The 26,387-nt window shown below is 47.9% G+C and overlaps 1 protein-coding gene across 3 annotated transcripts in view; it reads left to right on the top strand.

Annotated features, from left to right (window-relative positions):
* The window catches only part of C3H16orf45 (chromosome 3 C16orf45 homolog), a 138,718-nt gene that overhangs the window by 60,111 nt on the left and 52,220 nt on the right, over nucleotides 1-26,387 (top strand). The gene's annotated exons all lie outside the window — the stretch shown is intronic.

Raw genomic sequence — 26,387 nt, 5'->3', positions numbered from 1 at the left:
CTGTTATGTGAACGTGACCAGGTGGCTGGTTCAGAGGAAAGACGTTTTCCAGAAAAGCTGACGTTTTAAGAAGTTAAAAAAAAAAAAGGATGCTTCAATACATTTCAGACGATAGTGTGTGGACGAAAAATTAATCAATAGTCAATCAAGGAAAGAAATGGAAAATTTTATTCCAGGCAACTTGAAGATGATAACCCAGGAAAACTGAGGAATGTTCTGCCCATTAAAGGTCAAAGCACAGGTACGTACATTTTGGAGACCAAGCCCAAGTGATGTGTTATTGACATTTGCACAATCCAGATCTACATGAATGGAGCAAGTGGTGGGTCATTGTGGCCCCTTATAGAGAAGGAAGGTTATCGCCTAATGAGGTCTGGTTGGTTAATGCAGTCATGTTACCAGAAAGATGTTATCGGAATCTGGGTTCTTGTTCACGAAGCTGAAGAATGAACTTGGAGAACACACAGGCAGCAAACAAGCAAAAGTCTTTATGGCAGGAAAGCAAAGAGCTCCCAGCACAGACACTGGGAGGGGGAGGAGGAGTCCCGCCTTTCAGTTGTTCTGTGGAGGTTTTTATCTCTTAAAAGACAGGAGTACCAACGTGGGGTCCAGATACCAGTTCTTTTTCCCGTTGGCCTGGCCCAGTTTACCTGTATTGTCTAATAGGAACTTTCGACTTAGGGTATTTTCCTTAAGTTTTATGGTCCTTATGCTCTTCTTTCCCCTAGACTGAGAGTCCCCCTCTTGGTATTTTTTTGCTCACAGTCCGATGTACAGATCAGGGGTTAAGGCCCACCTTGACCTAAAACAAATGTACTTTCAAAAGTTAATCTTCCAACATGCAAGGCCAGTTTGTGTTGATTAGATTCTGCAAATCTTAAACCACAGACACCAGTCAGGGAATATATCGAAGCCCACGTTCCTCCACTAACTGCCTGAATTGTTGTTCTGCCTCAGGTGCACAAAACACACGCAAGGAAAGGGAGGAAGCCCAAATGGGCAAAGAAAACTTCTGTGTGTCAGTTTTCTTGTCTGCCATAAAATGTGAATTTTGTTTCATCAGATGAAAGCTTGTTACCCTCATCTTGTTTAAAGAAAACAGATTGTCTGCCCATAGCCTAGTCCAATTGAGGGGGCCAGATAACAGGGCTTTGAATCCTGGCCCTAGTATTTGCCGGCTGTGTGACCTTAGGCAAATGGATGGTTTAATAGTCCTTACTATTAACACAGTAGGAGTTCCCATCGTGGCTTAGTGGTAATGAACCCAACTAGTGGGAAAAAAAAAATAAGTAGTACCTACCAGATATGGTGGTTGGGACCATTAAAGTGTGTTGGTATAAGTAATATGCTCAAATTCTGTCTGCCAAATAGTAAAGGCTTAATAAACGATAACTGTTGTTTTTTTGTTTTTGTTTTTGCTTTTTGGGGCCGCACCTGGGGCATATGGAGGTTACTACGCTGGGGGTCCAATCATAGCCACAGCTGCTGGCCTCCACCACAGCCACAGCAATGCAGGATCCAAGCCAAGTCTGCAACCTGTACCACAGCAGATCCAGGGGTGGAACCCACAGCCTCATGGATCCTACTCGGATTCCCACTGAGCCACGATGGGAACTCCCGACTGTTGTTATTCTTATTGTAATGTTCATTTCAAATGTGGCTTAGATTGTTTCCTAGATTATACCAAAAGATAGAAGATGCTAGAAAGAGAATTTGTGTGATGACCGGAGAATAAATAACCGTAACTGACATCGCTCTTGCCTTTGGGATTATTTTTTGAGTTCTAGGTAGTGCTTCTGGTGTACAACCTTGAAAGCTTCAATAGGAGTTTTTTCTCAACAAGCTTCTGAAAATAATTAGCAATTCTCATGTTTACTTGGCAAGAACAGCCAATTGTTGTACCACGTTTCTCTGCTTAAGTTTGGAATGTAAAGCCTAGTTTATAAAAGGCAAGTTAGAGAATCTCTTTTGTCTCAGGGATCCTGTAGGACAGAGGTCTGCAGACCTTTTCTTAACAGACTAATAGTGAATATTTTGTCTTTGACGCCATGTGGTCTCTGTCCCAACCACTCAGGTCCATTGTAGTGTGAAAGCGGCCGTAGTTAGTACATAAACAAATGGGCATGGCTACGTTCCAGTAAAGCTTTATTTAGGAATGCTGAAATGTGAATTTTGTGTAATTTTCACATGTCACAAACTATCATTTTTCTTTTGATTCCCCCCCCAACAATTAAAAAATGTAAAAATCATTCTTAGTTCACAGGCTCTATAAAAACAGCGGGGAGCTGGATCTGGCCCCTGGGCCGTAGTTTGCGATCCCTGCATTAAAAGATGGTTGTGTTGGCATTTTTGACTGAGGGCCAGATGGGAGGTCTGCCCTGGATCCACAGCCCTGTTACCCCAGAGGCATTTTCACCCTCTGCTGCTCCTCCGTACACATTTCTTTCGGAAGATGTGGAGTGTTTGTGTAACCCTCTGGGTTGTGTGCAACAGAAAACTCAAGCTGCTTAAGCAAAAAGAGAATGGACGGAGTTCTGTTCCTCTAGGGGTGATTGATCCAAGGTCATCCGTTTCTCTCCATCTCTTGACTTTTCTCCTTCGTATGAAGGTTTGCTCTCAGGATCTATATGATGGTTTGTTCATGTCAAGCAGGAAACTGGGCAGAGTTTCTCTTCCTCCAAGAATTCACACAAAAGCTTCATGCCCATCTGAACCAGGCCCAGTGGGTGGGGGGAAACAGAACGCCACTCCCGGGCAGCGTCAGCCCCCAAATCCCCAAGACCTGGGAGTGGTACCCGCCTCTGTTCCCCAACTCAAATAGCTGTCCTATGACCGATGAAGGTGAATGGATGCTGGGAGGCAAAATCAACAAACATCCACTTTAAATTAGGGGCACCAAGCGGTGTCACTTAGAATCTCAATGCCCCGAACAAAGTGGGTGGAGGAGCTGCCAAGAGCAGGAAATTGCTCTTCACACCCTGTCTTCTCAGAGGCATTGCCTGTCTCGCCTTTGGCCAAGTTCTCTCTGCAGATCCCAGCTTCTCCTGGAGCAGACCTCGTGGGCTTGACAAACCCGAAGCTCCCGGGATGGTTGAGTTTTCATTTTCTGTGCAGTCGGGTGGCCTAGACTGTCAGCACTCTGTTGATTGAGATTCTGTTTAGGGGAACCCGTGACTTGAATAGCTAACGGCCTGGCTCAGCCCCTCACGCGTCGCCGGAGAGGCAGACAGCGGCCCCGCTCTCCCGCTTGGGCTCAAAATAGCTGTTCCCTGACGTGGGCTCTTCGTGACTCATGGTGGCGTTTTCCAGGCCTGGGGTAGGGATGACGGCTTCCTCTGCTCCTCCCCCCTGACCATGGAGTCTAGCTTTTCCTACCTTGCCCCAAATAGCATTTATCACCTCCAGGTTATCCCTTCTGGTACCCTTCACGCGGACCCCGATGTTCTTTTGCTCTCAGTGATGCCTTTCAGACTCAGCATCTTTTTTCCCCATCCTCTGTCAAACTGAGCCTGTGGCCCTCAGTTATTGTGCTTACTCAGACTCCCTGGCTGGAGTCCTGTAAATGAGACTGATGAAAGACAGATGCACAAGAGGAAAAGAAGCAGAAGCTTATTAATATGTGCAATCACACGTGTACCTGAGAGCCCCCAGGGCTGAGTAACTCGTACAGGTGGTTAGAACTTGGGCTGATGCAGCATCTTCACTGAAGCATCTTTGTTGTTGTTGTTGCTATTTCTTGGGCCGCTCCCGCGGCATATGGAGGTTCCCAGGCTAGGGGTTGAATCGGAGCTGTAGCCACCGGCCTACACCAGAGCCACAGCAACGCGGGATCCGAGCCGCGTCTGCAACCTACACCACAGGTCACGGCAACGCCGGATCGTTAACCCACTGAGCAAGGGCAGGGACCGAACCCGCAACCTCATGGTTCCTAGTCGGATTCATTAACCACTGCGCCACCATGGGAACTCCTCACTGAAGCATCTTAATGCGTGTGTAGAGAAGTGGCAGGAGAAAGGAGAGGGACTCGAGTTTCTTATGGGAAGGGAAATAGATGGGGGAAACTTATGGAAGATAAAGACCAGTTCGTCTGATGTTCCCGTGTAGATTCCTCTGGAGCCATTTCCAGGCTGCTGAGGATCTAGAGTTGTTTCCAGTGATTAATTTCTCTCCTTCCTGGTACAGAGGGGAGGGAGACTATCTTTATCGTGAATTTATGTCCTGCTTTTAGGCAAATCGAGGAGGGGTGGAGAGCTTTTTTTAGATCTGTTCCCCCCCTCCCAAATGACCTTCAGCTCAAAATGATCCTTAATGCCAAAGGGGCCTGTTTTGTGTGGCATAGTCTGTTACCCTTCCCAGAGGACCCTCAGGACACACTCTGGTCCTAATGGGGGCCTTGGCTGATGTTTCAGACCCTGTCCTGGGTACCTAGGTGCATGTGTGCCCCCAGAATGCTCAGCCTCCCTGCCACCCGTCTGCCACACACCAGGCCAGACAGCCGTGTCTGTGGGAACAGGACAGCCAGCCACCGTGGGGGCTGACTCACCCTCTGCAAAGGTCCACGGAGAGGGGGAGCTGCAGAGGGGGCTGTGGCTGGATTGGAAGAAGCGGCAAACATCCGCCAAACTGCGGTCGTGCAGTTATTGATTGCGTTTGTTTTATTGAGTTTATGGATCACTTGCTCTGACCAAGCCCTGGACTAAACACTTTGCACGCGTTGGGCTGCATTTAATCCTCCAGTTCTCTGAGGCAATTGCAGGAAGCTGGTCATCCTACCTCTACGCCTGCTCCCTTGAGGGGCGCCCTGTCTCACAGGGTCGGAGATGGGGTGGAGGGCAGTGTCTGGCGATCTCCTTTCTCCCCTGCTTAGAATTCTTCTGTGGGTCAACCAGTGGGGATAAACCCCAAACTTTGTACCTTGCGTTATCTGGCCCCCTCCCTGTCTGTCCATCCTGTAACACTCCTCCCCCGTCCTGTTTGGTTCCGCCCACACTGGTCTTCTCTCTGTTCTTGAACCTGAAGCCCGTTCCCGCCTCAGGGTTCGTGCACCTGCTGTTCCATCTGTCTGTAGCCGTCTTTCCCTCTGTCTTCCCAGGCCGGCTCCTCCTGGTCATTTAGTGTCAGCTCAGATGTCACTTTCTCAGAGAGGTCTTCCCTGGCCCCACTGTCTGAAGGAGCCGCCGTCAGTCACTTACCAGCCCATAAGCACATTTTACTCTCTGCTCAGGTATGTCAGTTGAAAGGATGTTGTCTAGCTTTTTACATGCTGCTCGCTTCCCCCACTCGGATGGATGCGGCATTTCTGCATTTCTGTCTGCCCAGCGCCTGTGACATCCCTTGGCCTGTCGTGGGTATGTCAAAACGAGTGGGCCCCCTCCTCCGCCCAAACATATGAGGCCGTGTCATTTGCCCACGGTCCCACAGAGGAACAACTCCCACTCCTGCCGAGGGAGTGTTCATAGAGGATGCCGGGGAGAAAAAACCCCAGCACCTGTGTAAAGGATCCCCATCTGGCTGAACCCTTGCCTTGTTTAGGGGACTTCAGCCTTGTGGAAGCCAGGCTGACCCTTGGACTTGAACATTCAGATTCTGCATCTCTGGCAGCGTTGCTGGGGAGCTGGCCCTTGCCACACCTCTTCTTCTAGCTGGGACAAGCAGGAAGTTCTGGGCTTTTCATCTACTGGCTTGTGATCCTCTTCATCATCTAATATGGGAATACTTTTTTTCTATTTATAGAAATTCTTTTTTGTGTGTGTGTCTTTTTGCCTTTTCTAGGGCTGCTCCTACGGCATATGGAGGTTTCCAGGCTAGGAGTCGAATCGGAGCTGTAGCCACCGGCCTACACCACAGCCACAGCAGCGCGGGATCCGAGCCGCATCTGCGACCTACACCACAGCTCACGGCAACGCCGGATCCTTAACCCACTGAGCAAGGCCAAGGATCGAACCTGCAACCTCATGGTTCCTAGTCGGATTTGTTTCCACTGAGCCAAGATGGGAACTCTTATTTATAAAACTTCTGCTATCAAGGAAGTGTGAGTAACCCCTGCTCCCAGCTCCCCATCGGTGTGGACTGTGCTGGGTGACCTCATTCCGAAGAAGACAGTGTGGAAAGGAGTAGAGGAGAGAGAACCTCAGCACCAAGAGTGACCTTGATCTGAAGTAACCTTGATGGTAAGTGCCCTTGACAGAGGCACTGAGAATGGCACGCTCCCTCTGTAACCCATAAGCCCGGTCTAATCAACAGAAAACCATCAGACAGATCCCCGTTGAGGGACATTCTTCAGAACACCGGATGAGGACTCCTTGCCTCTGTCCAGGTCATCATCAAAAACGAGGACACGCTAAGAAACTGTCACAGCCAAGAGGATCCTAAGGAGACCTGATGACTAAATGTCAGGAGGTGTCTTGGATGGGATCCTGGGACAGAAGGACATTGGGTAGCAACCAAGGAAGAGTTCCCTGGTGGCTTAATGGGTTAAGGACCTGGCATCACTGTTGTGGCTCAGGTCACTGCTGTGGTGCCTGTCCCTGACACAGTGTTCTGCACACTGTGAGTGTAGCCAAAAAGAAAAAGAAAGAGCCCAGAGTCTTTGCAGTCCCAGTGTTTTTTGTCTTTGTGGTCTTTCTGTTTAGGGTCTTGTCTTCCTTCTCATGCTGGGCTTTCCATCCAGCAAGTCCATTTCTATGTTCGTGTCTTTCCTTCTTCTGCCACGATCTGACCTGCCCAGCTGGCAGCCCCTGTTGGTGAACATTGAACTCCCCCCCACCCCCTTACACACAGGCGATGCACAGGCTAGTTTTCTCGTACCCTCCTGCCTCCTGAATTCCACCCAGACCATCCCAACTCAGATGCAGATTTAGCCCTGGCCCCTCCTCGGTCTCGAACTTTCTGAATTCAGATGATGTTCTCCAAGCAGTTGATCTCCAGTTCATTTTCCAGCTGGTGAGAGATGAAATGAGCCACGTGATTTCCAGGCTAAGCAGTTTTTAAAAACTGAAATATTACTTGAGACAGTCCCAATTTATTTTCCTCTAGATTCCAATCATCTTAGCCCCACCGAGCGGGCTTTAAAGCGGTACCATCTGGTTCTCTGAACAGTCTTGCATGACCCGGGCCGTCTTCTTACTTCTGCGTCGGTGTGGAAATTGGAAGCATTAGGAAGTCTTAGTAAAAGATGCATGAATCACAGCTCAGGAGAGATTCGTAATTGTCTATATTCATGAAGTCGTTCTGAGATTGTGGAGCTGAAGGATTAAAAAAAAAAACCTTGAATAATAGAGTGAGCCTGCAGAAGTACCGAAAAACAGTTGTTTCTGTACTTTTAATTGGACAGCCACCTTGTTACTATAGGGTTATTAACTTCCATGATTTTAATTTGACATTCTTTTTTTTTTTTCCATCTTTTTGTCTTTTTAGGGCTGTGCCTGTGGCATATGGAGGTTCCCAGACTAAGGGTCTAATCAGATATGTAGCTGCTGGCCTACACCAGAGCCACAGAAACACAGGATCCAAGCCTCGTCTGCGACCCACACCACAGCTCATGGCAACGCCGGATCCTTAACCCACTGAGCAGGGCTGGGGAATCGAACCTGCAGCCTCATCGTTCCTAGTTGGATTCGTTAACCACTGAACCACGAACGGCAACTCCTAATTTGACATTCTTAACAATTCCCTCTGAATTAGGAAGAATACTTTCTTTTCTCATATGGGTCTCAAAGGACCTCCAGAGCTAATCTGAGCCCTTCTGCTTGGGGTCGGAGAAATATGATAGAGTGATTTGGTGATTCATTGAAGGTCATTTGGACATGTTGGGGTGAGGATGCCAAGTAATCAAAAATGACATTGCAGATTTTTTTGCCTTTTAGGGTCATACTTGCAGCATATGGAGGTTCCCAGGCTAGGGGTTGAATCAGAGTGACAGCTGCCAGCCTACACCACAGCCACAGCAACACCAGGTCTGAGCTGTGTCTGCGCCCTACACCATAGCTCATGGCAACGCTGGATCCTGACCCACTGAGCGAGGCCAGGGATTGAGCCTGCGTCCTCATGGATACTAGTCGGGTTTGTTTCAGCTGTGCCACAGCGGGAACTCCGACATTATAGATTGTTAAAAAAACTGTCAGAACTCATGGGTATCGCTTTCAAAAACCCCGCTGAGCTGACAGATACCTTCCTTGGGAACTGCAGTCCTAATCCATGTTGAAATCTTGGGAGCATCCTCAATGGATGCTCAATCCTCAACCTTTGTCTGGGAGACGGAGTTTGATTTTTTCATCCAAGTTGTGCCAATAAAGTGGTAATCAAATCACATGAATGTAAATATGTTAGACTCCTTTTCTAGAATGGCTCATTAACTGATCTGAAAGCGATTATTCAAAGAAGACTTTGTTTATTAATACCTCTCCTTATTCCAGGAAGGATTTAATTGTCATATCAGAGTCTAAAGTTGTTGTTTATTTCCTTTGCTTTCTAGGGCCACACCTGTGGCATATGGAGGTTCCCAGGTTTAATCAGAGCTACAGCTGCCAGCCTACACCACAGCCACACAATGCCAGATCCGAGCCACGTCTGTGACCTACACCACAGCTCACGGCAACGCTGAATCCTTAACCCACTGAGTGAGGCCAGATTTCGAACCCACAACCTCATGGTTCCCAGTCAGATTCATTTCCACTGCGCCACAACAGGAACTCCAGAGTCTAAAGTTTTAAAAGGCTTAAGGAATGTTGGTATTATTTGAAGCATAGAGCATTCTGAGAAGATTCCATAAAGGATAATATTCTAGAACAGTTAAGCAAAGAATTGATTTCTATTACTTTAATATTACCTCCCTTCCTCTTTCCCCCTAGACCTAAGGCTAGTTTTGTGGGCAGGGCAGGTGGTATACACTGCTTTTAGTGCTTCGCATTCTCCGGGCATGGAGCGGGGTGGTGTAAGAGAGGGTGTATTCCCAGCGCAGGGGAGTTCTGGGAGGGAGGTAAAATTGAGGCAGGGGCCCCTAGGGCTCATCTACTCTGATCTTCCCTACCCTAGCTCCCGCTGTGGTGGTGGTCACAGGTTGGCTGATTTCTCTTTTGATGATGGTGGTGGTGGTGATGAAGATGATAGTGATGCAGAAGATGATAATGATGGTGATACTGCTGCTGCTGCTGCTGTGATGATGGTGCAAATGATAACGATGGCGATACTGATGCTGTGGTGATAGTGGTGATGGTGATGGTGGTGATGGTGGTGATGAAGATGATAGTGATGCAGAAGATGATGGTGATGCTGCTGCTGCTGCTGTGATGATGGTGCAAATGATAACGATGGTGATATACTGATACTGCTGCTGCTGCTATGATGATGATGATGATGCAAATGATAACGATGGTGATACTAATGCTGCGGTGATGATGATGATGGTGGTGATGAAGATGATAGTGATGCAGAAGATGATAATGATGGTGATACTGCTGTTGCTCTGTGAAGATGATGATGATGCAGAAGATGATGGGGATGGGGATGGTGGGGATGGGGATGTGGGGGGTGATAGGGACGATCATGATGGTGAGGATGATGATGCCGATAGCGAATGTGGTAATTGACACTCACCAAGACCTCACTCTTCTCATGATGTACCCGGTGCCACATTAAGAGCCTTACACACAACCTGTCACTCCAGGCCGTGTCATAGCCAATGAATGACCTCTGGTATTATCCCCTTTTAACAGGTGATGGGCCCTGTCAGTGGGAGAGGTCACATGACCCGCTTACCAGCCGTGCAGATAGTGATGATGGACCAACAGCTCCTGCAAGCTAGGGATGTTAGACACACTTTGCAAGTGAAAAGGCCAAAACTCAGAGAATGTAAATAACTTGTCCAGGGAAATAAGCCTGTAAGGGGCAGAGCCAGCATTCCGATCTGAGTCACGCTGTCAGCGAAGGGCCTGGTGTTGTGGCTGCTGGCACAGAGCTGGGTGGGGTGGACGATGCCCAGTGAGCAGGAGGCCAGTCTCACTGCTTGGTTGTCCCACCTCCTTCACTGAATTTAGGTCCCTTCCTACAGGCCACAGTCTTTGCCCACGAGGATGATAATAAGGAGCCTATCTGGGGCCCCTCTGCAGTAGCTTTATTTGGTTTCCTCTATTATGTAGACTGTGATTTACTGATTAATGGTCCCCCAAAGATGTCCACATCATCCTCCTGAGAATGACTGTGTTACCGCATGCAGGCGAACAGGAACTGCTGTTGCATGTGGAATTAAGGGTACAGATCTTTGCTTTTTTTCATTTTAGGGCCACACCCATGGCATATGGAGGTTCCCAGGCTAGGGGTCGAATCAGAGCTATTGCTGCCAGCCTACACCACAGCCACAGCAACGCAGGATCTGAGCCGTATCTGTGACCTACATCACAGCTCATGGCAACACCGGATCCTTAATCCATTGAGCGAGGCCAGGGATCGAACCCACATCCTCACAGACACTATGTTGGGTTCTTAACCTGCTGAGCCACAAGAGGAACGTCAAGAGCACAGATGTTGAGGAGATAATGACAGATTATCCCAGGGGACCCAAGTTAATCACATGAGCCCTTAAAATGAGAGAGCCCGTGGAGTTCCTGGTGTGGCTCAGTGGAAACAAACCCGACTAGCATCCACGAGGATGCGGGTTTGATCCTTGGCCTCATGCAGTGGGTTAAGGATCTGGCATTGCCATGAACTGTGGCGTAGGTCGCAGGTGCGGCTTGGATCCAGCATTGCTGGGGCTGTGGTGTAGGCTGGCAGTTGCAGCTCCAGTTTGACCCCCAGCCTGGGAACTTCCATATGCCACAGGTGTGGCTATAGGAAACAAAAAAACAAAAATGAGAGGCCCTCCCGACTGGGTTAGAGATGCGAGGACAGAAGGAGGGTCAGAGAGATGCACCAGGAAAAGGGCTCTACCTGTCACTACTCGCTTTGAAAATGGAGGCAGTGGCTGTATGCCAAGGAGTGTAGGCAACCGCTAGAAGCTAGAAGAGGCAAGGAACCGGATCCCTGCCGAGAACATCAGGCGCACTGACCCCTTCGTTCGCTGCCCACTGAAACCCATGTCAACCTGATTCCAGAATTATAAAAATACATTTAGGAGCTCCCTGGTAGGCTAGTGGTTAATGATCATCTGTTGTCACTGCTGTGGTGTGAATTCAGTCCCTGGACTGGGAATTTCTGCATGCCATGGATGTGACAAAATGAAATGAGGAGTTCCGGAGTTCCCGTCGTGGCGCAGTGGTTAACGAATCCGACTAGGAACCATGAGGTTGCGGGTTTGGTCCCTGCCCTTGCTCAGTGGGTTAACGATCTGGCGTTGCCGTGAGCTGTGGTGTAGGTTGCAGACTCGGCTCGGATCCTGCGTTGCTGTGGCTCTGGCGTAGGCCGGTGGCTACAGCTCCGATTCAACCCCTAGCCTGGGAACCTCCATATGCCGAAGGAGCGGCCCAAAAAATAGCAACAACAACAACAAAAAGACAAAGGCCAAAAAAAAAAAAAAAAAAAAAGAAATGAGGAGTTGAGGAGTTGCCATTGTGGCACAGTGGAAACGTATCCAACTAGCAACCATGAAGTTGTGGGTTTGATCCCTGGCCTTGCTCAGTGGGTTAAGGATCCGGCGTTGCTGTGAGCTGTGGTGTAGGTCGAAGACATGGCTTGGATCTGGTGTTGCTGTGTCTGTTGTAGGCCGGCGCTGTAGCTCCAATTCGACCCCTAGCCTTGGAACCTCCCTGTGCCGCGGGTACAGCCCTGAAAAGACAAAAATAAATTTAAAAAAATGAAATAATTTGTATTTTTTTTAAGCCAATACATATATGTGGTCATTGGTTCTGGCAGCAATAGACAACTAAAGCATAGAAGGATATTTTTTCATGTATGTCTCTTGCCTGTTATTACCTGTTTGTTTTAGCTGGAGAGGCAGTTTTGAACATGACGTCACTGTGTGCTGCAGAGAGGAAAGGCCCTCTGTGCGGCTTGCCCTGTCCCCCTTGTGTCACCTTGCTCCTGGCTGCAGTTCTCAGCTGGCCCTTTAACAGCGTGGTCGGCCCCACGGTCATTCCCCCTCCCAGGGGTTCCCGTTGGTCCCCCAGCTCCAGTGCACTCTCTGCCCCTCTCTGTCCAGACCAGTGCTTCTCAGACTTCAGTGTGATGGAAACAGCTACCGTCTATTGGGCTCCCTGGGCTGAGGGCCGGCTCCCCTCAGTTAACCTTCAAAATGCCCCTTAGTGGTGGATTTCATCACCATCTCCCCATCTCAGAAGACTGAGGTCCAAAGACATGGATGAAGACTTGCCTTAATGAAGTACAGGCCATGGGTCCCCTTCTAGAGAGATTCTGATTCAGCAGATTCTGGAGAAGCCCAGGGAGATGGATGCTTTCTTGCTTTTTTTTTTTTTTTTTTTTTTTTTTAGGGCTGTACCTGTGGCATATGGAAGTTCTCAGGCTAGGGGTCAAATCAGAGCTGCAGCTGCAGGTCTACACCACAACCACAGCAACGCGGGATCCAAGCTACAGCTGAGACCTACACCACAGCTCACGGCAATGCGGAATCCTTAACCCATTGAGTAAGGCCATGGGTCAAACCTGCATCCTCAGGGATACTCGCTGGATTCATTTCTGCTGTGCCACAAGGGGAACTCCTGGATTTTTTCAGTTTAACTTGCACTTTAATTTTTATTTTAGAATGGACAGTGGAGTATAGGTGACTTGCAGTGTTGTGTTCATTTCAGGTGTGCAGCAAAGGGATTCAGTCATACATGTACACATACCCATTCTTTTTTTTTCAGATTTTTCCCCATATAGGTTATTATAGAATATTGAGTAGTTAGTTCCCTGTGCTATACAGTTAGTTGGTCCTTGTTGATGAACTCTTTCATATATACTAGTGTGTATATGTTAATCCCAGACTCCTAATTTATCCCTCCCCCTACCTTTTCCCTTTGGCAGCCATGAGTTTGTTTTCAAAGGCTGTGAGCCTGTTTCTGTTTTGTAAATTAGTTCATTTGTATCATTTCTCAAAGATCCACATAAGTGATCTCAGACGGTATTTGTCTTTCTCTGGCCTTACTTCATTCACTTAGTATGATCATCTCTAGGTTCATCCATGTTGCTGCAACTGGCATTATTTCATCCTTTTTTATGGCTGAGTAATATTCCATCGTGTATATATGCCACATCTTCTTTACCCATTTCTCTGTCAGTGGACATGTAGGTTGCTTCCATGTCTTGGGTGTTGTAAATGGTGCTGCAGCGAACATTGGGGTGCATTTTGAATTATGGTTTTCTCTGGATAGATGCCCGGGAGTGGGATTGCTGGATCATATGGTAGCTTGATTTTAGGGTTTGTGTGTGTATGTGTCTTTTTAGGGCCGTGCCCACGGCATAAGGACATTCCCAGGCTCGAGGTTGAATTGGAGCTGTAGCTGCCACATCAATACCAGATCCAAGCCTCGTCTGTCACCTACACCACAGCTCACCACAACGCCAGATCCTTAACCCACTGAACCAGGCCAGAGATCAAACCTGCATCCTCGTGGATACTAGTCAGATTTGATGGCAGTGAGCCATGAAGGGAACTCCTGATTATAGTTTTTTTTTTTTTTAAAGGAACCTCTGTATTGTTCTCCATGGTGATTGTAAGGGGAAATGGACTTTTAACCACATGGGTCTCATGTCCCTGCTCCCCAAAACACTATTGAAAAAGTGGGTCTGCATCAGTGGTTTGCTGGGGGGGATGAATTTGTCCTGTGGGGCTATTCACAGATGTTTGAAGGCATTAGGGGTTGGTGGGAAGTGCTGTTGGCTTCTAGTGGGTGGAGGCCAGGGATGCTGCTAAACATCCTACAGCAGCCCCGGCCCTTGCCCAGTGAAGAATGACCCGGCTCTAAATGTCAGCAGTGCTGAGAGTAAGGAACTCAGGTCCCAACCAAGTGCTCAGAGGCTGCCCAGCAGAAGGGAGGGAAACTCCTGCTTTTACCTTGGTTCCTGAGCTTTCAGAATGAGCCTTAAGACGGTCTCACATTCTCCATCCTTACCCCCAGTTTACAGATAAGGAAACTGAGGCTTAGAGAGGTGAGGTCATTTGCCCAAGGGCAGCAGTTAGAAGGAGGCAGAGCCAGGATTTACACCCAGGTCGGCTTGACTCCAGCACTGGTTTTTCAACCTCCTGGCTGATTGGACCTGCTCCCTAATTGCTTTTGTAACCTTGGACAAGGCAGATGTGGCTGAGAAAATAGAATCTCCCAGACGCTAAGAAAACCTGTCCGAAGTCCCATTAGAGAATAATAACCCGGGACTGCGAGCTGAAGGCAAGTCAGTTTCCTCAGCTGCAAAAACCTCCCTTGCAGGGTGATTGTGAATAAGAGACATTGCATGTGGGAAGGCACGGGGCAGCGGGAGGTATGATGACTCGCAAGACTCAGAGGCATCTGTATTCACAAGGCAGAGGAGGAGGGCATGGAGCCTCTGAATTAAAAGCAGTTACTTCATCTTGGAAATGGTGACTCATTAAAAGCCACCGGCTGTTTCCCATTATATTCACTTGATATTGAGCAGGCGAGATGCTTGATGCATCCCATGATAGGATGTTGGGGGATTGAAATGAGCTTCTTTCCTACATGAATGATTGATGACAGTAAAAGGCGGGGGTACCACCAGGAGCCTTTGAAGTGCCTCTGGATATCCGTTGCCCAGGAATGGCACTCAGATGGGTTTCCCTGGTATTTCAGATTCTCGGTTGGGTTGATACCAGGACGAGCCTATGGGTACCCAGGGTGGTGAGCTCAGGGCTCGGCCCCTTGACAGAGTCCCTGGACTCTCCTTTTGGGGTGGAGATTGGTCGATCAAGTTGGAGGACTGCTGCTCATCTAGAGGGACAGGAATGGCCCAAATGACCAGACATGATGCTCTGGATATTTATTTATTTATTTATTGATTGATTGATTGATTGATTGATTGATTTTGCTTTTTACCACTTCATCTGAGGCATATGGAAGTTCCCAGGCTAGGGGTTCAATCAGAGCTGCAGCTGCCAGCCTACACCACAGCCACAGCAACGCCAGCTCCGAGCTGCTGCGTCTGCGACCTACACCACAGCTCACCGGATCCTTAACCCACTGAGCGAGGCCAGGGATTGAACCCGAGTCCTTGTGGATACTAGTAGGGTTCATTACTGCTGAGCCATAACAGGAATTCTCTCTTTTCTTCTTCCTTTTAAATCTGTTTTGAATAGGTAACACCTGCCCTGGTGAGAGTTCAAACAGTGTAGCTGATGGTAAATCACCAACGTCAGCATCTTGGTGAAGTTAACGGTGGTGGAGGGTAGACAGGAATTCTCCACAGTGTTTTTGCAACCCTTCTATAAATTGTGAAGTATTCCAAAATAAAAAACTCATTTAAAAATTCAGATATTCAGGTGATGTTCTGTGCGAGTCGTTTCACATATAGGTGTGGTTTTTGATGTGTTTGTGGGAGAAGCTGAACGTGACCTCTCACTCCTCCGCCATCTAGTCACTTATGATGGAGCGTGAGGATGTGAGAAAAAAAAATGTATATGTGTATGTGTAACTGGATCACCATGCTGTACAGTAGGAAAAAATTGTATTGGGGAAATAAAAAATTTTTAAAAATTCAAATAGGTAAAGGAGTTCCCACTGTGGTGCAGCAGATTAAGAATCCGGCTGCAGTGGCTTGGGTTGCTGCAGAGGTGGGAGTTCTATCCCTGGCCCAGCACCATGACTTAAAGGATCTGGCATTGCTGCAGCTACAGCTCAGATTCAATCCTTGGCCTGGGAACTTCCATATGCCATGATTGCGGCTATAAAAAAATAAAAATTCAGTTCCCGTTGTAGCACAGCGGAAACAAATCCTACTACTATCCATGAGGATGCAGGGTCGATCCCTGGCCTCACTGGTGTTTCCACGATCTGTGGTGTAGGTTGCAGACGTGGCTTGGATCTGACATTGCTGTGGCTGTGGTGTAGGCCGGCAGCTACAGCTCCGATTGGACCCCTAGCCTGGGAACTTACATATGCCTCAAGCGGCAAAAAAAATTTCAAACAATAGAAAAGGACGTATGAGATGGAAGGTGGCCGTCCTCCAGTTTTGATCCCTGAAGACAACCACAGTGGCCCTTCTCCCGTGCATCCTTCTGAGGATGTTCTAAGGATGCTGACGCCTGAGAGATGCTTGTAGGACGGGATGAATTGGTCCACCTTCCTCTGTTTGCCTCTGTGATATGATCGGGGTTGAAATCAGGACTCGAAGTGGCCAATTGATTTGGGGGTGAAAAACTTGACACCTGATTGAGAATTTTCCTTCAGGCTCAAGATGGCACCGAATTGCCCACGAGAACTCCAGAGTCTGGGCGCACTGCTCCTTGTCGAGGGCCCCTGCGAAGTGAATCCTGTCGTATCATTCCACCTCCTGTCCGACACAGAAAGGAGGTGGACCTGAGCACCTCTTAGACCTTCCACTCCGAGGGGCTGGAATTCAATTCTCTGACAGCTTTCCTTCTGGTGCTCAGATGCTCTTAGCATCCCAACCACACTGAGTTAAGTTGCAGGAAAGTCCCGGGCGCGCCTCGTTTATTGTGCTTCACGGAGAGTGTTGTTTTGCAAATGGAAGGTTTGTGGCCATTTCTCCAACAGCGTTGGCTTCCTTCATGTCTCTAGGTCATATTTTGGTATTTCTCACATTTCAAGCCCCCCACCAGCAAAAAGATTCCAAGGTACTGGAGGCTTAGGTGATAGCATGTTTTTTAGGAATCAAGTATTTTTTCGAGAAGCCTTTTTATTTATTTATTTATTTAATGGCCACAGCTGAGGCATATGGACGTTCTCTGGCCAGGGACTGAATCTGAGCCATACCTGCGGCATCCCTAGGTCCTTTAACCCACTGCTCCGAGCCAGGGATCGAACCCCACCTTCTCAGCATCCTGAGCTGCTGCAGCCAGATTCTTAAACCACTGCGCCCCAGCAAGAACTCCAGCAATCAAGTATTTTTTTTTTAATTTTTTTTTTTTACTTTTGTCTTTTTAGGGCCGCACCCTTGGCATATGGAAGTTCCCAGGCCAGGGGTCGAATCAGTGCTGTCGCTGCTGGCCTACACCACAGCCACAGCAACTCGGGATCCGAGCTGTGTCTTCTTCGACCTACACCACAGCTCACGGCAACACTGGATCCTTAACCCACTGAGTGAGGCCAGGGATTGAACCCATGTCACCATGAATACTAGTTGGGCTTATTACCACTGAGCCACGAAGGGAACTCCCTCAAGTATTTTGAAATGAAGGCACATGCATTGTTTTTATAGACATAATGCTATTGAGCAGTTAATTGACTACAGGGTAGTGTCAACATAACTTTTATATGCGCTGGGAAACCATTGGTGTGACTCGCTTTATTGCAATATTGGCTTTATTTTCATGGTTTGGAACTGAATCCACACTATCTCCGAGGTACGCCCACACTCTTTTTTCCAACGATTGACCTTGGTGATTACTAGAGGAGAAAGCCTCAGTTCGTGGTTTTGTCTATAATGCCTCTCCAGTTCTTGCTCACTTTCGAGTCCTTTCTAATCTCCCTGGTAAAGGAAGAAAAATGTAGGCCTTCCATCTGCACCTTGGGCAAGTTACAGTATTGAGCCAGAATTTGATAACGTTGCCTTGTTTCCAGTGGGTGCCTTCTCATGACTGTTTTCTAATTATCCTAAGTGATCCTAACTACGTGATATGAAATGTCCTTTAAGGAGTTTAGGTGAGCCAAAAAAAAAAAAAAAAAATCAATATAAAGAAATATCGAGTACATGATGGCATAGTTAGTCTCTTAGTTTGCTCAGGCTGCCGTCACAAAAATATCATAGACCAGGTGACTTCAACAACAGGTATTTCTGGGACTTCCCACCATGGCTCAGTGGTAACAAACCTGACTAGCATCCATGAGGACACAGGTTTAATCCCTGGCCCCACTTGGTGGGTTAAGGATCCGGCGTTGCTGTGAGCAGTGGTGTAGGTCGAGGACAAGGCTCAGATCTGGCATTGCTGTGGCTGTGGTGTAGGCAGGCAGCTGCAGCTGTGATTTGACCCCTAGCTTGGGAACTTCCATATGCTGCAGGTGTGACCCTAAAAAGCAAAACCCAAAAACAAAAACAGATATTTCTCATAGTTCCAAAGGCTGGGAAGTCCAAGATCAAGGCATTGGCAGACCTGGTGTTTGGTGAGGACCCTTTTCCTGGTTTGTAGACGGCTGCCTTCGTGATGTGTCCTCCCATGGTGGGGAGCTGAGAGAGGAAGCAAGTGTCTCTTCTAATAAGGGCACTAATCCCATCATGGGGGTCCCACCCTCATGACCTCACCTGACCCTAATTACCTCTCTAGCTCCACCTCCAAATACCATCACATTCAGAGGTAGGATGTCAATCTAAGATTTTGGGGGTGGGAGGGATGCAAACATTGAGTCCATAATTCTAGTATGTGCAAGTGGTGAATGCTGTGCAGTGATTGAGGTTTTGGAAAATACTATTCTGCAGCCCTTTGACCTATAGCCTGGGCCTTGGAATCAGACAGACCTGTGGAGCCGTGCCACTCCTTGGTTCAGTGTCTTCGCTAATCTCAGCCTCATCTTACTAACCTAGAAAGAGAGGAGAATGATGAGTGTACCTACCTGCCAAGGTATTTAGGAGCATGATGGCTTAGTGCTGGCCTCCCAAGAGTGCTTAATATAAGAGAACAGACTTGCAGTTGCCGTGGCGGGGGTGGGGGGAAATGGGATGGACTGGGAGTTTGGGGTTGGTAGATGCAAAATCTATTACATTTAGAATGGATAAGCAGGAGTTCCCATTGTGGAGCAGCAGGAACGAATCCCACTAGTATCCATGAGGATGTGGGTTTGATCCCTGGCCTCACTCAGTGGATCAGGGATCCAGTGCTGCTGTGAGCTATGGCAGACGTGGCTCAGATGCTGCGTTGCTGTGGCTGTGGTGGAGGCGGGCACCTGTAGTTCCAATTGGACCCCTAGCCTGGGAACTTCCATATGCCTCGAGTGTGGCCCTAAAAAGCAAAAAAAAAAAAAAAAATTAGATAAGCAATGAGTTCCTACTGTACAGCACAGGCAACTATATCCAGTCTCTTGGGATAGATCATAATGGATGATGATTTAAGAACGGGATGTGCATGTATGTAGGACTGGGTCACTTGGCTGTACAGCAGAAATAGGCATAACATTGTACATCAATTATATCTTAATAAACATAAATAAATAAAATCTTTAAGAGTTCCCTTCATGGCTCAGCGGTTAATGAACCTGACTGGGATCCATGAGGATTCGAGTTCGATCCCTGCCTGGCCTCACTCAGTGGGTGAAGGGTCTGGTGTTGCCGTAAGCTGTGGCGTAGGTTGCAGACACGGCTCAGATCCTGTGTTGCTGTGGCTCTGGTGAAGGCCGGCAGCTGTAGCTCCCATTCGACCCCTAGCCTGGGAACCTCCGTATGCCATGGGTGTGGCCTGAAAACGCAAAACTAAAACAGAAATTTTAAAAAGAGAGCTCTGGAGTGTATACCAGGTGCATGAAATTAGGAAGGAGAAACAAAAGTAGGCGTTGTCCAGGGGACTGTGGGCTTCAGTTCCTACTGTGACCTGAGGTTGGAGAAGACAGACCAGGAAAGGCTTCCCTTTGGTCCTGAGCGGTTTTCCTTCTTGCCTGTATTTAAGCTCCAAGTTTCTAGGAGACTGGCAGCCCTCAGTCACCATCACCACTGTGGCAGCCCCTGTTCCCGGGTGGCTTTAAATTTTCAAGATAAATGATTAAAGCCGCTGGCGCATCGAAGTCGTGTCTGGGGCTCAGCCCTTGTTTGCCGTGCTGTTGGGCTCATGAAGCATGAATCTCCCTGGTGTGGCATTTGGGGATAAAAAGATGGATTTAGCTCCCTCATCCCCCAGAAGTGACTCAGCTCCTGGGAGCTCAGTGACAGCGATGGCAGTCGGAGCCCTGGGGGCTTCTGTGCCTTCGTGCTTTGCTTTCTCGTAGAGCCTTGTAGCCACCATCTTCCCCAGCTGCCCTGAAACACTTGTCCTTCTGCATCCAGGATGTGTCCTCGTGGTCACATTGATTGGCAGCTGTTGGGTGCCTGCCTTCTAGCTGGAGGCTGTTGTCGAGGTTTCCATCATGCTCATTCCATCACGCAAGTTCAGACGGAAAGAAGCGGACCTTGCGTGATATTCATTTATTCACATCCTGTCCCAGCATTTCTCAGAGTCTGGTCTGAAGACCTTTTCAATGAAGGTCCCTGGACATGACCTCTGCCCCAGATCAGCACTTCCCCCACTAACTCTGGAGGACCGCTGCTCTCCATGTACCCAATGCAACAACAAAAAAGACTCAGTTTTCTCCACTGTACAGTGATGATGGTACTTCTTAAGTGGTGAGGTACTTCAATGAATAGAGTTGATGACAGCAAGGACTTTGGTAGGACAGAGCTGATTTTAAATCTTGGCCCCTTGGAGTTCCCACTGTAGCTCAGTGGGTTAAGAACCTGGCACTGTCTCTGTGAGGCTGCAGGTTGGATCCCTGGCCTCGCTCAGTGGATTAAGGATTTGGTTTGAGTCACAGATGCGGCTCAGATCCGGTGCTGCTGTGGCTGTGGTGTAGGCGAGCAGCTGCAGCTCTGATTCGTCCCCTATCCCGGGAACTTCCATATGCTGCACCTGCAGCCCTAAAAAGAAAAAGATAAATCTCAGCCCCAGCGATTTATTTCTTTTCCTGAGCCTCAGCTTGCTCATCTGTGAATTGGGAGGCTAATGGTATTTATCACCCAGGACTGTTGGGGGAATGAAATAAAGTGATTTGATCCTGGCATATAGTAAATGGTCAATGAATGTTAACTATTATGTTACTGGCTAAACCTGGTTGGGGTTTTTAACTTTTCAACTGGGGAAATGATAGCATTTACATCTGGGGCAGGGGTGGGCAAACTTTTCCCGGATTGGCCCAACTAGTAAATATTTGAGGTTTTGTGGGCCACACAGTCTCTGTTACAGCTACTCAATTCCACTGCTATAGTGCCAAAGCTGCCATAAATAATTTCATAAATGGGGGAGTTCCCTGGTGGTCTAGTGGTTAGGACTCAGCACTTTCACCACTGTGACCGGGGTTCAATCCCTGGTCTGGGAACTGAGATCCCACATCAAGCCACAGCATGCCTCGGCCAACCTCCCCCGACCCAAACAAAACCAAAAACAAACATAAATGAATGAGCATGGCCGATGTTCCAATAAAACTTTATTTACAAAATCAGGAAGGGGGCTGGCTTTGGCCCATGGTCCCAAAGCTGGCTAACCCCTCACTTAGGATGTTGTGAAGATTAAATGAGATAAGGCTTATAATGAGCCCAGTGTGGTACCTGGCACAGAGCAGTCACCACAAGAAAGGATTCTAACTCTCCCATATCAGATGGAAGGTCTAGGCTTTGCTCCTTTCTCCGAGGGGAAGGGAAGCATCCATGGGCGGGACCCGGGACTTTTCACCCAGAGGTGGCAGCTCCATCCTCTGCCCCAAGTCAAAGCCAAATGTTCATCTCAGCACCTGCAGCCTGGCAGTGCCACCGCCTCCATCCTCCCCCGAGGCTGGAGGTAAAATGCCAATCCACGGGGTGTGATTAATTCTGTCTGTCCCACGCTTCCCCCCAGGGTGTGTTGCCATTTTCAGAATATGTCCCGTGGAAATCAGGTTGCCTGTGTGAGCCATGATGTGTGAGAAAAGAGGATACTTCCGTCTGTGGGGTGGTTAGTGATGCACTTTTGCATCCATAAGTGCATTAAATCCCCACCCAGAAGCTGTATGAGGTGATTAAGGCATGTGGTGCGGGGAAGGAAAGAAGGGAGGGAGGAGAGAGAGAAAAAGGAAGGAGGGAAGGGAGAGAAGAAAAGAAAGGGGCTTTCTTGAATTTTTGAATTCTGTTTCTGCAACATTCTGGTTGTGTGATGTTGGCCAAGTCACTTTCCTTCACTAGCCCGGGTACGCCGTCTATCAAATAAGGATTAAATGAGATCTTACATATAAAGCTGCTGGCACAGTGTAGCACATGATAGCTATTGAATCCCATTTTGCAAAGGAAGGAAGTGATGCTAAGAGGGGAAGGGGCTCATCCAAGCTCATGCAGCTGGGGACTGGCCTCAGACCAAGGGTCTCTAACTCTGTCCCCTGGCTGGTTTTTGCTGAGTCTCACTGCACCCCGCCACCCTACCCATCTGCACCAGCCCTGGCTGCTTCCTGGAACTCTTGCTGCTTCCAGCCAAAGCTGGGCTCCACGTTCAGTGACTGAAGCTCTTGCAAAGAGTGACGTTGCTCTCAGGGAGCTTGCAGGCTTGTGGCCATGCATCACCGTAATGGATTAAATAGCATCCTCTGGGAGTTCCCGGTGGTCTCCGGTATTGTCACTGTTGTTGCACAGTTTTGATCCCTGGCCCCTGGGAACTTCTGCATGCTGCAGGTGCATCCAAAAAACAAAACAAAACAATAGTGTCCTCTCAAAAGCCACTATCTACCCAGAACCTCAGAATGTGACCTGACCTTATTTGGAAATAGAGTCTTTGCAGGGGTCATTAAAGATAAAGATTGAAATGGGGTCATACTGAAATCCTGCAAGACAGAAAGGACAGAGAAGGATGCACAGAACCTCGGGGAAGAAGGATACGTGGAAACAGGCAGAGGTGGGAGTGATGCTGCCATAAGCCAAGGGTTGCCAGGGGGAAGCTTCCCCTGAAGGCTTCAGAGTAAATGCAGACCTGCTTCTGGCCTCCAGGGCTGTGGAAGAATAAATTCCTGTTGTTCTGAGCCTTGGCAGCCCTAGGAAAGTAAGAAACCACCTTTGACTGTAGCTAAGCTGTGAATGGATGGGGGTGTGGAACCCCGGCGTGAGCAAGGGACGGCAGTGACGGGGCAAAGAGCATGTGTTTTAGAGGCAGACCTGGGCTCGGCGCCTTCCATTGCCAGCTTTTTTTTTTTTTTTTTTTTTTCTTCTCTTCCCCACACTCGAGGCCTATGGATGTTCCCATGCCAGGGAAGGAATCTGAGCCACAGCTGTGGCAACACCAGATCCTTCACCCACGTCATCAGGCTGGGGATTGAATCCACACCTCTGCAGTGACCCAAGCTGCTGCTGTTGGATCCTTGACCCACTGCATGTCGGCAGGAACTCTCCTGGCCAGCTTTGAGCCGTTTTTCCCTTATGTGTTAAGAAGGAAAACATCTGGATCCTTCTGGCTGGTGGTGAGGATGGAAAGAGATGGCAAGGCAGAGCTGGGTAATAACAACTCTAAATGTCTGTAGTTTAAGCTGCTCAGCTTCTCTTGTTCTGTTATGGTAGCCCACGTGAACTACCACACATCATATATACATGCATATATATTTATATATGTGCATATATATGTAGTGTCTGTATATATGATAAATATATGGTTATATGTGTTATATGTATAGTTTTTATATGGTTTTACATATATGACAATATATACAATTCTAACTATAAAGATAAGAGTGGAATAAATATAAGATTATAAAAACAAGATTGATTGGCAGTGAGCCTTGGGCATGGTGTGCCCCGGTTCATTCAGTGCTGATGACAGTCCAGGGAAGAAGGAGTGAGCACAGGGAGGCGATGGGATGTTGGGTGGGAGGAAAGCCAGAGCATCCTCTCCCCCCGAGGTCTCCTTCTCTGCCTGGGAAGGGCCAAAGGATATCGCATCCCGTAAAAGCCAGCTGTTCATTCTGGGTGTGTGGCCCCAAGGCGCCTCTTCGCTGCAGGCAGAGCTGCGTCTCTGAGGGTGCTCTTCACAGGGCTGCTCGGTGGGGGAGAGCGGCGAACCACCGAAGCGTCTGGGGGCTGGTGAAGTGATTCATGATACAGCCACAAATAGCAAACCACACAGCCTTTCACACTCCTTCTGGGGAGGTGCAGCCAAGGACGTGCGGGAGAGCTCTTGAAATGTTAAGGGGAAAGAGCAGGTAGTCGAATGGAGGGAGGAGTTCCCCTCGTGGCTTAGCGGTAATGAGCCTGACTAGCATTCATGAGGATGTGGGTTCAATCCCTGGCCTCGCTCAGTGGATTAACGATCCGGCATTCCCCCTGAGCTGTGGTGTGGGTCGCAGACGCAGCTTGGACCCCGTGTTGCCGTGGCTGTGGTGTAGGCTGGCAGCTGTAACTCTGATTCAGCCCCTAGCCTGGGAACCCATATGCCACAGGTGTGGCCCTAAAAAGCAAAACAAATTAATTAAAATTAAATAAAATGGTGGGACCCTGACTTTGTATCACAGAAACCAGGCATCTGTAATGGTGTGTGTGTGTGAGAGAGTGTGTGTACATATGTGTGAGTACATATATTTGCATAGAGAATATCTTTAACTACTAATATCTTGGTGTGTGGTTTTCCACTTTTTCAAAAAGTATAGGTGGGGGGAAGAGTATCTGATCATCCCTAATTAGGATCGTACTGTGATTTTGATTTTATCTGCTTTATGAAATAAAAATGTTACATCAATTAAAAATGATAAGGACAACTATACCAATCACACAGGGGAAAGAAGCAAATGAAATGACAGTGCCTGGCTTCTTCTTGGCTCAGTAAAAATGCCTGATCACTGTTAAAAAAGAAAAAGAAATATAGATGTGTTTCTAAATAACACTGTACATATAACACACATATGAAACCATATATATTACCCTGTAAGTGCAACATGTGTATTATAAAGTCACATAAATTGCTGTATTTTTACATCAGGAGAAGGTACACTAAAACGTTAATGGCAATGTATATAGAAATATGTATACACGTATACACATACATATTTAGTGTTTGTTTATTTTTCTTTTTGTCTTTTTAGGGCCACACCCACAGCATATGGAGGTTCCCAGGCTAGGGGTGGAATCAGAGCTGGAGCCGCCAGCCTACGTCACAGCCACAGCAACACCAGGTGCGAACCACATCTGCGACCTACACCACAGCTCCCAGCAACTCTGGATCCTTAACCCATGGAGCGAGGCCAGGGATCAAACCCATGTCCTCATGGATGCTGGTTGGGTCCGTTAACTGCTAACTAACAAGAACTCCCACATACATACATGTTGTTAAGGACCGAATATCAGGTCCCTCCCCACCTGTCTACCCTGAATTCCTACGTCAGAGCCTTAACTTTCAGTGTGGTTGATTTGGAGATGGGGAGATAACTGAGGTTAAATAAGGTCATAAGGGTGGGGCCCTGATCCTGTAGGATTAGTGTCCTTATAAGAAGAGACCCCAGAGGCGTTCCTGTTGTGGCTCAGCAGAAACGAATCTGACTAGTAGCCACGAGGACGCAGGTTTGATCCCTGGCCTTGCTCAGTGGGTTAAGGATCCAGCATTGCCATGAGCTGTGGTGTAGGTCGCAGACGTGGCTTGGACCCCACATTGCTGTGGCTGTGGTGTAGGCTGGTGGCTGCAGCTCCAATTGGACCCCTAGCCTGGGAACCTCCATATGCCACAGTGTGGCCCTAAAAAGACAAAAAAAAAGAAGAGATTCCAGAGAGCTCTCTCTTTGCATGCACACAGAGAAGCCATGTGAACACAGGGAGAAGGTAGCTCACTGCAGGCCAGAGAGAGCGTTCTCACCAGAAGCTGACCCTGGCTGACCTTGACCTAGGACTTCCAGCCTCCAGAACGGGGAGAAAATAAATGTCCATGGTTTAAGCTGCTCCGCTTCTGTTTTATTATGGTAGCCCAAGTGAACTAACACACATGCATATAAACTTATGGGCATATATATTTATGTATGTGCATATATATGTAGTATCTTTATATTATAAATATATGGTTATATGTGTTGTGTATAGTTTTTAAATATATGGTTTTACATATATGACAATATATACACAACTCTAACTATAAATATAAGATTAGAATAAAGTCCATCAAAATGTGAATAGTGAGAGTTCCCACCATGGTATAGAGGGATCAGTGGTGTCTCAGCAGCAGCAGAGACTCGGTTTCAATCCCTGGCCCTGTGCAGTGGGTTAAGGATCCAGTGTTGCCATAACTGTGGCTTAAGTCGCAACTGCCGCTTGGGTTCCATCCCTGGCCAGGGAACTCCATGTGCTGTGGGTCGGCCAAAAATGGAAAAAAATGTGGATAGTGGCTCTCTCTCAGCAGTGGGGTTATGAATGACTTTTTACTTTGCTCTGTTGCCTATCTGTATTATCTGAATTTTCTACAATAAACTTGTATTTCCTCTTACAATTACTTACATGACTTGGTATTCCCATAAGATAATTATTAATGGTTTTGCTAAAATAATATTATGAATGTTCTTCTGCCTAAAATTAGCCTTGGTCTTGGAAATGGGACAGGGTGAAAT

Source organism: Sus scrofa, chromosome 3 (genome assembly GCF_000003025.6).
Source record: "Sus scrofa isolate TJ Tabasco breed Duroc chromosome 3, Sscrofa11.1, whole genome shotgun sequence".
Taxonomy (NCBI): Eukaryota; Metazoa; Chordata; class Mammalia; order Artiodactyla; family Suidae; genus Sus; species Sus scrofa.
The sequence above is the reverse complement of the archived record's forward strand: the minus strand, read 5'-3'. Positions and strand labels throughout refer to the sequence as shown.